Below are 14336 nucleotides of genomic sequence, written 5' to 3'. Positions count from 1 at the left end.
GCAAGAAATCCTGCAATTTGCACAACTGCAAAACAACTGGACTCTATTTCTGGCCCTGAATTGACAAAGACTTGTGAGTTTTCCAGCAGCCAGTCTGCCTGGAGCAGCCTGGGAACACAGCATCTCCAAACCATGTGAGGCTGCCAACAGCAACTACAAGGTAATCCTGCAAATATTATGTGAGAGGGATTTTCAAACCTTGCTATTAAAAATATCCCTGGAATGATGGCTCTGTCCTGACACTCGATACATACAACCCCTGCTTCATGTTTCAGTGGCAACAGCTCCCTTTGGGGAAGAGAAACATCTTGCACTCATAAGGGAACTGCACAGAGATGCAGAAGAACAGGCACAGGCTCCTCCAGTGGTCTCAAGCCTTGCCCACCAGCCTTTCAGTGGAGGGTCAGGCTGCTTGTGAGCTCCCTGAACACAGTCAAGGATGAGTAGAAATTTTCTCTGTGTACCTCTACACACCATTTTTCATACTGCTGTAAGAAAGGTGAGTAAACTCACCCACGTGACAGATCAGAGAAGTGAGAAAATGCTTATATGGTGCACCCAGAGCAGGTAAGTGCCATTCACTTGAACTCACAAATTCTCCTGCCACATGCTGTCCTCTTGACACTCAGCCACAGAAACTCAGGTCAGCCAGCCTAACCTGCAACAGCAGCTAATTCAAAGCAGTAGCACATTTAAAGGCTTCTTTCTCCAGCATTATTGAAGGGGAGAAACTTTATTAACAGGTCTTTGACTTCCAGAAGCCTGGACCTTTTTCACCACTAGAGTCAGGTGAGACATTAAAATGCTGCTCAAAGAAATGCATCTGACATTCTCTCCTGAATGAACTGCTGGACAGGGCATCTCAGAGCCAAGAAACCCAAAACATATTACAAAGGAACTTGGGCAGCTGTGAGACAAGCAAGTACATCAGACACTGATGAATTCACCACGCTCCCTGGGCTATTTGTATGTGATTTATCTCAGCTTCTAGTTAATTTTTAACAGGCCCCTGTCCCTTGCCAAACGATTGGGAAACTCACTGCATGTTCTCCAGAAACAAACATCCAAGCAGCAGCTCAAAGTGGATGCTGTAAATGGAGTTTTTACCCAAAGTAAGAAATATTGTTTAAAATCCTATTTCTCCTGTATCTGAAAATGAACATCAAAAAATTGAAATGCAACATTCCTCCCTTCCCTATCACATTCTACCGTGCACCAAGCTGTTTTTCTTCCTACCTAGGTGCAACCTGTCATTCCTACCTCATGTGCAGACCACTGTAAGGGCTCCAGAGTAGAGTCTTCAATTAAACAAAGCTACCAACATTGGAAGACTTTAAACACTGCATTTGCACCAACACAAACCAGGGCACCATGAGGACAAGACAAAGGGAGAGCTCTTGCAGCATCACATTTCAGGACACTACTACTTTGCTGCAGAGCTTCTGGTGTAGCCCACAGTGACATCAACCTATCAAAAGCTCTTCAACAGAGCTGCCAGCATTGAACACTATACTTGAACACTCTTGCCTGTAAAATGCCTCCTCAAGCTGCCTCCTCTAGCTCCAGTCATTTGAATGCTTTGGGCTGGTAGAGCGGTTGTGCTGCTCCCTACCAGCCCCAGCTGAGGCTCTGGCTCTTGGCAGGACCCAATGCTGCCACTACTGCCCCAGCATCAGTGAGGGCTGGAGCCTCCAGATGTGAGAAGATTCAAACCAAGTCCCCCCAAATCAAACTGGAAGAATTCCCATTTGCCTCTGAGGTCCCAGCTGGGCAGTCCATGAAGCACCAGCACCTGAATTTACAGAGCCCATCAGGCCTGCCCTGCCCTGCCCCAGTGCCAGGGCAGCCCCAGGAAGGAGCTGGGGATGCTGGGGGTACCCTGCACTGCCAGCAGGTCAGTGGGCACTGGTGCTGCTTCCCAGCACGACCAGGTCCTTGATCAAGCAGCCAGGGCTGTGAACTCAGAGCTGGAGTGTTTCTTATCTTGTCCATGGTAAATGTGTGTGTGTGAGCTTTGTGTATGTGCCCACCGCAGCACACCATGGGGGGGTACAGCTTCTCATCTTCTGTATCTCTCACCCCTCCACACTAACTTTTCCTCCTCCTCCTCACAAAGCTTTCAGAGTTTCTCCAAAAGCATTCTACCCTCCAGTTTGTTCCAAGACCTCAACTTTTTTCTCTCCATCTCCCAGCTCTCTGCTGCTGTGCTCTTGAGCTTTTGATGAAAAGCAGGCTATCAAAGCCTTTCTCCTCAGCTCCATACTTTCAAGTTTAGGCCTCCCCATCCACAAGGAACATTCAAGTTAGGTATCAAGCACTGCACCTGGCAGCGTTTTCCAGATCCTGCCCAAACAATAATAAAGTTTCTTTGCCTCAGGACTTGCTGAACCCAAACACTGTTTTCCCTGGCACGAGAGGCCAATTTACTTCTCGAGATAAATATTAAGCAAACAGGATTTTTTTGACTTTAGGAAAAAAAGAAGCTAGAACATTTTCCTGCAGCCACAGTCACACCCCTTGTGCCTGTAATGCTGAGCTATTTTTAAAAATTCATTCCTGTGGTATTTTCCTAATAGCCATAAAGCAGCAGGGCATTCTCTAAAATACACTTGGCTATTATTACTCCTTCTATGCCTTCTGACTATGACCTTCCAAATTCAGATAGATTAGCCAGCTGTCAAAAGAAAAAAAATTATTCTCTTTGTAGCCTTTCCTCTATTGCTTATTTTCCCCAGGCAGCAGCTCAGATCTGGCAGGAAACCAACTTAGTTTCTGCCCTAAGACTCCATCACATTTTCAAAAAGTCATGTCCTGAATGTTGCAAGTTGGGCTTTCTTATACTAAAAAAAGAAAACAAAAACTTGTATCTTTTGCCAGTGTTTCAACAAAAAAAAAATCCATTGAACAAAGCCCAAGGGAAGAACTGTAGCCCATCCATGTAATAACACTCTCAATACCGTAAAAAAGTAAGATTAATATTTTAAATTGAGCAAGGGGCACCAACACCAGCCAATTAACAATCATTTCAACAATCATACTGTTTCCTTCATCAGGAGATGACAGGTAAAATGAGTTTGTGACCTAGCTAGTAATTTTTTAAAAAGCACAGAATCCTCAGCAAAGGATGATACAAACCCATATCAGCATGAGGACCTCTCGTTAAAATAGCAGGCAGAGACACAGAGCACTTAGCTGTTCTCTCTCCTCTGTATTTGTTCTCTGGTATAAAATGCAGAACATTTTTTCTAAGTCTATGTAAATATAAACACAGATTAAAATTGGGACAAATATGTCTTTTTCCTGATTTCATCGTCTGAACCCTCAATTAAACTCCTCAGTAAGGATCCATTTTCTATTCATACCCACAATTTCTTTCTGCTTGCCCATGGTCCATGCTGGGGGAGAGCATTCCCAAACAATCAACCTTTCACTTCCAGCTCCTGATCCCATTTCTCTTTTTCCATCCTTTTACACATTCCAGCCTTCTGGCCATCTCCTAATGCTGAAATCAGCTTTTTGCTGCCTGAGGGAAGAGAAAAGGCAGCACAGCATGCCCTTATGAAGAAGGGATTGCCCCTTGCCATGTTCTGTACCTGCCTGAGCAATTCTGCAGCCGTGTGTCACCCTTGCTGCTGCCCTCAGCAGTGTTTGTGAGGCCACAAGACGTGGCAAGCTCTGGAGCAGCCTCTCCTGGCTCTGGTTTGCATCTTGTCACACTCCCCCTGCTCCTGCCAGCACACCCTTAGACAAAAGCCTCTTTCAAGTCAAAACCCAAGTTACAGACACACAATGACTCCCACAACCCCTAATGGCAGATCTTGAAATTAATTTTTTTTCCCTTGCATGTTAATGCTCTTTTCCCTCTACTCAGTGTCCCCACCTCTGTCCCAGGGAGGTGATGAGCACAAGACACTGTGAGATAATTGCAGGTCAGAGCTGCACCCATCAGTAGAGCCCACCCACATCACCTCCCTCCTGGAGCTCACACTGCAGAGGCAGCACAACTAAAGCTGAGTGTTGCTGCTGCTGCTCTAGGAAAGCACAGTCACAGCAATTCAGCTGGCAGCAAATCAGTAATGAAGGTTTTAGTTCAATCCATGCTGATATTCTGCCCCATGAATTCCAGCATCATTCATTTAGTCAGAAACTCTATTCAATTCTAATGTATGTCAGAATCATAAAATTTATTTTGTTTTTTCCATGTCAAAGTTAAGGGAAAAAAAAAGGTGGTGGGTTCCAGAGCTCCCTAAAGCCAAATGCTAATAATTGCTGGATGAGAAAACAACAAACAAAAGGTTATCAACAACTTCTACCTAGTTTCAGAAGGCAAACAGAAAAAAAGACTTCAATGAAAAAGAGCCAAATTCCATGAAAAGAAAATAATTTTTTCTTTCCAGTCACTATTTCTTGCAATAAATCCAGTGATTCATCTATGTTTCTAGGCTCTTTATTTGTTCTCACAGACACTGGAAATTAAAAAATAAAATCAAATCAACTTTCAACCTCCTCTGAAGAAGCTACAATGAAGTGCAACAGCTAACAAGTTCAACATGCTTTTAGCAGGCAGTCAATTCCAATACTACACATTTATTTATATAGGGGGAACAAGGCCTATATTTCATGTATATGCATATAAAAAAATATATACCTATTTATGCATCCAGGCAACACATGTAAGAAGGGTCACTTGAGAAGTATTGCCAAGGCTGAAGCAGGACTTCCCAAACCTCTCCCTAGGGGTTTCTGGGGCAGCAGGCACTACATAAGAAGGAAAGATCTCCCCCAGTGCCAGGTTCTCCCCATTCCACAGGTGCAAATCTTCAGCAGCTTGACAGGCTCTGCTTGTTATAACAAAAGCTTTCAGTCTCCTGACATTTTAAAAGGGTTCAATGAAACATAACATGAACTAGTTAAAAATACCATGTCGAGTGCATACACACACCCACCCTGCTCTAAGCCAAAAGTCACAGAAAGATTTGCATGGCCTAATGGCACATCCTACCTATCCCCCCTCTCCTGCAGAACTCCTCCAAAACAGTATCTGCCCTGTGCCTTGTCTGGGGTGCTTTGAAAGCCCCAGTGATCCCCTCTTCTGTGCCTGGCGCAACAGGGCAGGGCTGGCACCTGCAGGGTTCCTGATGTAAACAGAGGATGGAGGGGTCATGCTGCAGTACTTTTCCTGACCTTCAGCCAGGAGGTTTGTTTTACCTAATTTGAAGCCCCTCCTCTTGGATACTACCCAAAATGTCTTTGTTCAGTTCAGGTTGTGCCTTAATCACGTGGCCAAACTTGAGTCCTGCAGATCTTTTGATCTCTGGTTAATCAAACTTCTTGCTCACTTCACCATTGTTGATGCTGCTCTTACATGCAGGGACTGCCACAAAGAGAAGAAAAAATGATCAAGAAATAACTGATAAATAACATCCATATCATGGTAAACCACCACCATTACCATCGTCAGTATTCTGTCTCTCTGCTGGGAAAATTCTACATGTCCCAGATTTCCACTACACAGTGTCATTTTATATTGAAAAAAAAGAGGAAGTAAACTGTATCACCAACCCTACTGTATAAAATAACAGAAGCTTACAGACTGTGCAATGAGTAGCCAGGCAACCAGGCCTCCTGCATGACAGTTCTGGGATATTTTGATACCCTGCCAGAGGCTGACAGCAGCCCTGGGTTACTGCCTCCTAGCAATGCCTGCAGGCTACTCTTCCCACCCTGCAATTCCTCTCTGTTAGCATCAGCGTGCTCTGAATGCCAAGTGTCCAGCCATGGGTCAGGGTGCACTTTACCTTTGTGCTGATGCAAAAGTGGTGCCACAAAGGGACAGGAGAGAAGGCATTGGGTTCTCAGGGTAGAAAACAACTAAAGAATTGATGGAGAAAATCCCATGCCACTCTAAGAGAAAGATTGCTTTTGGAATGTCAGCAGTGCCCAAACAGGTGATGCTACAATAATTAATACTTTTATACTGTGCCACTGTGATCCATGAGAGATCTTACAATAGATGCCATATGAACAAGGAGGTTTTTTTTCCACGGGAATCCCACCTATTATGCTATTTGCTTTAACACACAAAAGCCCCAAAAGAGTCTTCTCATCTCTTCTTTAGGGTATTTTTTCTGTGAAAAGATTATAAAAAATAAAAGACTTGACTCTTGCAATACTGTCCTGACTGGTACAGTGCCATCATCCAAAGGAAACCTCACTCAGATGAATTCAGCATAGCTTGCTAACAGCACTTGAAGCTCTTTTCATTCAGCATTATAAAGTTGTTTTTCTCCTGAGTGTAAGAGTTTCACTTTAGGTCCTGCCAAGGTCAATATGCAAGATAAATACTCTCCCCCCTCATGGCCTAGTGGGAGGTCTCTTAAGCACCTCAGGATTGCCATATAATATGTGGGGAAACATGACATCCAACATTTCACATGCTAAATTATGTCAGATTTCAGAATGCAAGTAAGATTTTTCTTCAGCTACTCTCTCTGATACAGAAAAGAAGGGATCCTCTCTAAATCTGAGATACTTTGACTCACAGCAGTAGCCAAAAAGAAATCAATATTTCTTATAGGAATTGCTGCAAGCAAAGGTTTAGCTGAACACACCAAACTCCTCCATGAAAAGTTAAGTGACTGTAACTGACGAGAAGGGGGATTGGGGAAGGTGAGAGAAACACCATCAGTCACTCACCCCCAAAACAGAAAGAGATCCATCTTAAGAATTCTCTCCCCCTGAATATCTTCCTTAAAAATCACTTTTCCCTGCTTAAAATTTGATATATCTTTAATAGCAATATTATCAATATTTATTTTTGTTATCATTTTGCCAGTGACGGTCTGGGCCATATTGAATGATCTTTTCTCCAAAGGAACCCCTAAGTTTTCACAGTTTTCATAGTGTTTGGCCTGGAATGAACATGTGGCCTGATAAAGTGCAATGACGTTCTCTGAAATGTAACTGCTGTACATTTCATTTGGCAAAAAGATGTTTATAATTCAGAGGGCTACATACTCCTCAAAACATCTTGGTTATCCAATTAAGTTCATAATGAAAGAGGAGTCATTCTGTTAACCCAAAGCAGGAACTTTACACCTGAAGACACACAGCAGCACATGCATGAAAAGATGATGTGAGTTTATCTTGGTTGGACTCTATCTGCACAGTTTGTGTCAATCTGCAGCATTGCAGTACAGCTGTCAGTACAGCTACTGCTCTCTGCACTGCCAAGCTAGAACAGACTAATTAAATCTAGTTAACTCTGAGTCCTGACCCCAATGTGTCCAACAAACCTCCAGACAGTTTAGGAAAAACTTGCCCTTTTAAAATTTCAGTAACAGTATGAGCTATTGAAACTTGTCAGAGATGCTGACATCTAAATATGCTTCACAAACTTCTGAGTTTTGACTGCTTCACTATATCTCCTGAATGCATTATACCTGCAATTTTCCTCCTCTGAATAACACAACTCGTCTGTGTCAAAATAAATTTATCACCTATTAATTTCCATTCTTCTGCTCAGAGAGTTATTTCACACCTCCCAGAAAAGGGCAGTGCAATGGCAGGGCATCAGCTGCTAACCCAACATCACAGAGGAGGTCACAGCATTTCCCCCCCACCCTTTCAGTATGTGCACTTGGCAGTCTTCTGAATAGATTTCTGGCAAAAGATAAACCAGACACATTTTTTCAGTTTTAAGAGAGCTCTTCCCTGAGTTCATAGAGCTGGTGTCCACTTTGACTCCTCAGTTTAAAGAGAGATGCAGTTTTTCTTGTTCTGCTGTAATTGATGAAGGCTCTTTCCTAAAAAAACATTTCATGGGGAAGTGACAAACATTTAACGGGGAAGTTATGCCCTACACAGAAAACATTTCATAAATTATGAAAAGTTGTCAGTTCCTTTTTCAAGAGAAAACAACAACCCAGAAAACAACAAACCTGGAAACAAGTATAAAAGTATATTTTAAAGAAGCAAGAGGCAAAAAAGGTATATTTTAAAGAAGCAAGAGGCAATTCTTAAATGAAACTGAAACCATGTATCTGACACAGCAGTGACACAGCTGGATAGAGCTCCACTTCTCGACCACTCATGTCAAAGATTAAAAAATAAAAGAAGTCAAACTATTTTCTAGTGTGGAGTAACTCAATCTCTGACAGAAAAGCTCTCCATTTGATTAAACCACTACATCCTGTCTTTCAGTCAAATTGAACTCAGTTTTGCTTTCATATAATTCTACTCTGTGCTGCCTCCTTGCTACCAGCAGAGCGGGTGTATTTTTCCATAAGAAAGTAGTGGCAGAAGTGCAAAGACAATGTACTTATCATCGTGCTCCCACCCTAATGCCCAACTGAATCAAAAGCTGAGCAAATCAGTTGTTTTCTTTTTTGGTAAATCAGGGGGCCAGCACCAGCTCCCTCCCACCCACACCTCATTTGACACTGATGCCACTCGCCAGGGCAGCACGGCTGCTCCCTAGACAGCACTGCAGTCTTTCATTAGGACAATGTTAATTTAATTAAGAATGTTTTAACATAGACAAAGGTGATTTAAAAGCCTGTCAGTCACTGTTTGCAGTTTCCCAACTTCTGTCCTTTGAATATATGAGCTCATCACAAAGCTGCCACTGATACACCGTGGGGCTATCAGTCCTCTTTATGGCACAGTGTCTGTAGCACACAATGAACAACACCCTCTCTGCCTCATACATTTACTCAGCTCAGGGGCAGAGTCTTATCCCCCACACTGTTTTAAAAATGTTGCTGCTTTTTGAAATTGCCTTACAATGTTCTCAGATTACAAAAATCCTGTCCAACAGACTTCAGACATGGTTCTTTTTAAAAAATACACCTACAGGATTCCTTCTGCAGCATGAAAAGGGAAGAGGGTTAACACCTTGGACACCTGGTGAACACAAGTCAAATCTTCCTCCCATAAATTCAGGTTAACAGCAGTGAGCACTGCTTTGTCCACAGCTTTCATTCCCTGAGCCTTGAGGGAAGGTGCTCCAGGGGAGCCCCTGTTCTGGAGGATACCTGTTTGCAGTATTGCACATGGACACCTGAGAGCTGAAACAGCCCTGAGTCAGCCAGGAGAAACAGCACACTAAAGCCAGCAATCTGCAACAACATTGCTCTCTAATGCCCAGTCTGGTAAAATTTCACACTCCCTCTGGCAAAATTGTGCTATCAAATGCCAGATTATCATACCATCCCACTGATTTGCACTGGGATACACTCCCTGAAACGCATCCAAGAAATGCCATCAAAGCACACACCTCGAAATGGCAAAAATAATAATCTCAGAAAACAAAGAAGGGAGGTAACAATAGGAGAATTCATTGCAGGAACAGCAGCATATCAGAGCAACGACAGAAAATCAAGCCCTAACAGCACAGAGAAGACATGCAGAACAAACATGACTTCTATCACTGTGTTAAGGATCTGGAAAGACAACAAATCAAACACTGGAGCACACAGTTAAGTTTCCTCCTTCAGTTCAGTATGGAAGTTTCTGGCTAAAACAATGTTACTTACTATAAGCTTCAGTATTGCCTTAGTATTTATTCAGGGGCAGATCAGACACAAAGTTTTCTTCCTAAAAGTGACTGTTTCTTACTCACCATGAATCCTAATAAAAGACACAGGGTATGAGACACATCCAGAAAATACCCAGCCTGGATTGCTTCATTTTACTTTTCTTCTTCTGTGTCCAAATCTACATTACTGCTGTTGACCAAAGCTTTTAACAAGAGTGCCCAGTTTGGTCCCCAGCTAAAAATGCATTATGATCTTTGCTGAGTAGGACTATCAGATTTACTCCACTGTTTGAGCAGCTGTCTAAGCTACTACTCTAAGCAAGATATTCAGCTTGTTGCTCTAATGTTAAATTTCCTGTGTGCAATTTTAACTGTAAAGAAATTGGTGTGATCACGGGCTGAGTGAAAACAACATTTATACCCTTGGAGGTGATATAAAGAGAAGAGAGACAATAACTGGCTGGCACGAAACAGAATCTGTGCCACAGGGGAAAAATGGATACTTGTATCCTTCAGGATTCTAGTTAACACCCAGCCTTTCAGCTCCAAGCTGAATGATTGCACTGGAAGACACAGAAGTCTTGCTCCATAGCTGTACACGAATCCTAAAGACATTAAGGGAAACAGCAGTGTATAAAAGTTGGCTAAAACCAAAAACCCTGGGCATGAAAAACCAACACAATCAACATCAGTGCTATTTCTGGTGAATAACAATTGACATAGCTGAGAGCTGAAAAAGGGGGGCAAAGAAATCCAAAGAGAGAATCTGCTGCACTGTATAATGCTCATTTCTCTATGGAATCTGCTACATACTATAATTCTCATTTCTGCTACATTTTAAACTGCTCATTTCTCAGGATACCCTTATGTCATGAGTATGCCACAGGACACTTAAACACCTGCCCATGAGCCATAAATGTATATCTGATAATCTTTTCTGTGGCATGAAGCACTCTGCATGTCTTGCTTTGAATGCCTTCCGAGAACCTGAGCTGTTGGCTCACTAATGAGACGTGTCCCTCATTTATGCATGACTGGGCCTTAGACTTCCCAAAGAGGCCAGACCTACCTGAGGGGTTCTGCAAAGCAAACACCAGCTTCAGGAAAGGCAGTAAACACAAGAATACCTCTTAAACAAATAATTACACAAGCACAATACTGGGGGGAACGGATGCATTCCAGACCTGCACTAGTGGAGAGTTTCTGGATAACAAATTAGTTCAGCAACACTTGACATTATTCCCTTTGTTCTCTGTACACACTAAGTTGATCCCATGTTGTCTGTGGTTAACAGATAGCATGTGGGGAGCTGTCTGTTACCTGGAAGTACTCTGAATACTGAAGAAACAATAGAGTTTCTGCTCTTTTTTAATGGTAAAAAACCCTTGCATGCTGACAGTACATTCTAAATGCTTACACAAGCATTTTATTTGACTTTGCAGGTCTCCTGTTTTCCATGGCCCTTCTTTCCCCTCTGAATGAGTCTGAAGTTCAAACTCTTCCAGTAATACCTGACTGTAACTCCTACTGCCAATATTTCCAGCCCTACTGATATCTAAAGAGGCCCACTTGGAGACTGAAGACTGGATTTTTTGATTAAGCTACAGTAAAATATTCCTTTTAATTAAGCATAATTTTGTATAATTAATCTCCACATAAAGCATTCATTTACCTTGCTAACTGAGATTTCCCCAGAGAAAAGCTTTACAGTTCAAATGATCCCTCCATGTATGATCATAAATCATTACACCTTGGTAATGCAGCCTGCAAGTACAAAGAGCTTCCCACACACTGATTCTGTCAAAACAGTATATATATATGCCACCTACAGCACACATGTGAATTCCAGCCTCCAGCAAAACAAATCCTACCACAGGATGCTCCAATGTGAGCCAATGTGTCAGCATCAGCAAGGCTCTCTCCCTTCACAGCTCTGGTGTTTCACTTATGTCAGCAACCCAGGAATCATCAGCATGAGCCAACTCAACCACAAGCTGGTGACTAGGCAGTGTAGGTTCCCAGACTTGCCCTCTTTGGGAAACTGTTCCCTAAATTCCTGTTCTTACCTATTAAAATGAAGGTTATCTTCCATGTAGTTGGAAAATGAGGCAGGGGAAGTAGGCAGGCAATGACAGCCTATGTTCACACACAAATTAAAACTGGGAGTGTGCAGGACAGGCATAAAAAAGAGCCAGGGTTAGAGACTGAGCATTTGCTGAATGAATTTCATTGAGCAATGGACAAATTTGAGTAGAACATCTATTCTACTCAGCATCTCTGTCTTCTGCACACTCCTTTGTTTTCACTGACATGAGCATTCCGAAATTTAATTACCTCAATGACAACAATGTAACTTCAACTTCCTTACTATGTCATCTGTAAAAGCTACAAAAAATAATGGCTCTTGGTCCAAATACTGTTTTTCTTCTAAATATTCCAGAAATATGCTTGAATAATTGTTACTTGACTGCAAACAAGAACAACCCTATAGTGGATGCACTTATGAATGAGAAATACTACAGTTTCCCAAGCTCCTTGATGAATATTAAAAAAACATCCAAAAGAATCCCCCAAAGCCAGCTGGTAAAAAAAAAAAAATAGAAGAGGGAGGGGAAAAAAACACTTCTAAAATGTATTAAGTATATGTGCATTGATACACAAAATGTACTTACAGCATGATTCTTCTGGAATTTAATTTATAGTTTTGGAGAGTTTGACATGAGCAAAAGTTACGAGCCTTTCTTTCAGCCAGACCCGCCTGCCTCTTCTGTGAAGCTCCCACTGAATGAGACTGGAGGTGGGGGAGGATGATTACTTACTGTTTTGCACTCTGGGCAGCCTTTCAACATCAGCCAAAAAGTAATCAGCAATTACAGATTGCAGTATGTGACAAAGACCATGCTAAGCACAGGCTGAGCATGCTGCCTGCACAGCGCCTCCTCGCCAAGAGTTAATGAGATAATTTTTCTCCTTGGAAGATACACCACTTCTAAATCTGAGCAAAGGCAGCCTTTACACACGCAGTACCTCCCCTAAAGCAGGTCCCTGAAACAAAACATCACCTAATTGTAGTCTGCAACTCCATCACTACTGGCAAGAAAGGCTCCTCCGACCTCTGACAGTAACTGCTGGCAAATAGGATGTGCTGCTTAACCAGGAGAAGTTCCAGGACTGGTGTGTGTACTCTCAGGGCTGCTTACGTCCCTTCAACATGTTTTTGGTGGGTGGCCTTTCTCCATTTTGGTTTTCATTGTTTCTATCCCCTCCTCTTTCACTTGAAGTATCATCATTATTATTATTCTAACAACTTCTCAGTGAGTAAGGCTCTCTGACTATAGGAGATAGTTTTATTTTTGGCTTAATAAAAAAACAATGTAGCAGAAATCCCTCAGGTCTTTGAGTGGATTCAGGCAAAGCTTAATTTTTGGTCATCCCTGCTTATTGTTTCTAGTCAGATCAGAATAAAGCATTTAAGGAACTTAAGCCTATGTCTAACTTAAAACAAGGAGTCATGACATTACCTTCAACCTGAAGGTGCTTCTGATCATCTTTGTAACTTGCTGAATCACTAAAACAGTGCAGAAAGCAATCTTCATGCCTGCTAATATTTGAACTTCTTAAGGTTTCTTATGAAAAAGCACTCCCCTGAAAACGAAATCTGAAACAGGGTCAGCAAAGACTTAAAGGGGATTTTGTAGTCAGTCTAAGATTTCACAAGGAAAACAGGTACAGGAGAATTTTTTTCTTCTTTTAATCAACTAAATGAGATCAGTAAGGACAAATGCTATCAATGAATGCCTCTTTTAGGCTTGTTCTATTGCACAGGCAGAATGGGTGGTCTGCAAAACAAGTTAACAACACTACAGAGATGGTTCTGCCAGCATTTCCCACTGAAACCATTCACAGACAGTGTATGTAAATCCTGACCCTTTTGAGGACAAATTTTCCTCAAGTTCAAATTTTCACATGTTCAGCACTGAGTGTGGAGGCCTGATTTTCAGGAACTTGGGTCCCATCTGGACATTTAATAAGGGGTTCAGATTTTTGCAAGACCTCTGTGTAAGTAACTAAAGGTTTCTGAAAAATGGCCAGGAGTTACAAGAAGCTGTGTCTACAGCATGAAATAACCTTTTCTTAATCTGGTTCACACCTCATGGCACAGACTCAAGTCTGATGCTTCTGCACAAAACTACAGAAGTCCAATGCTGTAGTAATCTATCAAGGTGTTGAAAATTGTGAACAGGTGAGGCTCTGCAACAGGAAAACACAGCACTGCAGCAAGTGAACAGGTGTAAAATGGAGATCCCATTGTTTAGATATGTTTAGATTACTGCTATGCTTAGATTGCTTAGATTATGTTTATGTTTAGATTTGTTTAGATTACTAAATGTAATATGTTTGGATTACTGCTACTGTAACCATTTATCACACAACTTTTATGTGCAGCACATACAGTAGAGCTGCTTGAATTTTTCCAGTGCCTGTCTTTCCCCACTACTTAAAAAACCCAAAAATAAAAATAACAATAATTAAAAAAAGGCAGGCACCTTGTCTTTGCCAGAAGAGGAGGTGACAGTTCATGACAGAGTCTCAGGAGGCGCTCACCCAAGAGCAGCCCCAGTCCATGAGGGATTGGTGCTCCTGTAACAAGCAGTGAGCAACAGGCTGCAGTTTGAAGCACGAGCTCTACATGTCAATTATTCTACCTTGCCAGGAAAGAGTAATTAGAGAATAACTCCCTGATGCCTTCAACTCTGTCCTGCTGCCCCCACTGGTTCACATCCATCACCATGAAGAC

The sequence above is a fragment of the Geospiza fortis genome, unplaced genomic scaffold (assembly GCF_000277835.1).
Source record: "Geospiza fortis unplaced genomic scaffold, GeoFor_1.0 scaffold11, whole genome shotgun sequence".
Classification (NCBI taxonomy): domain Eukaryota; kingdom Metazoa; phylum Chordata; class Aves; order Passeriformes; family Thraupidae; genus Geospiza; species Geospiza fortis.
The sequence above is the reverse complement of the archived record's forward strand: the minus strand, read 5'-3'. Positions refer to the sequence as shown.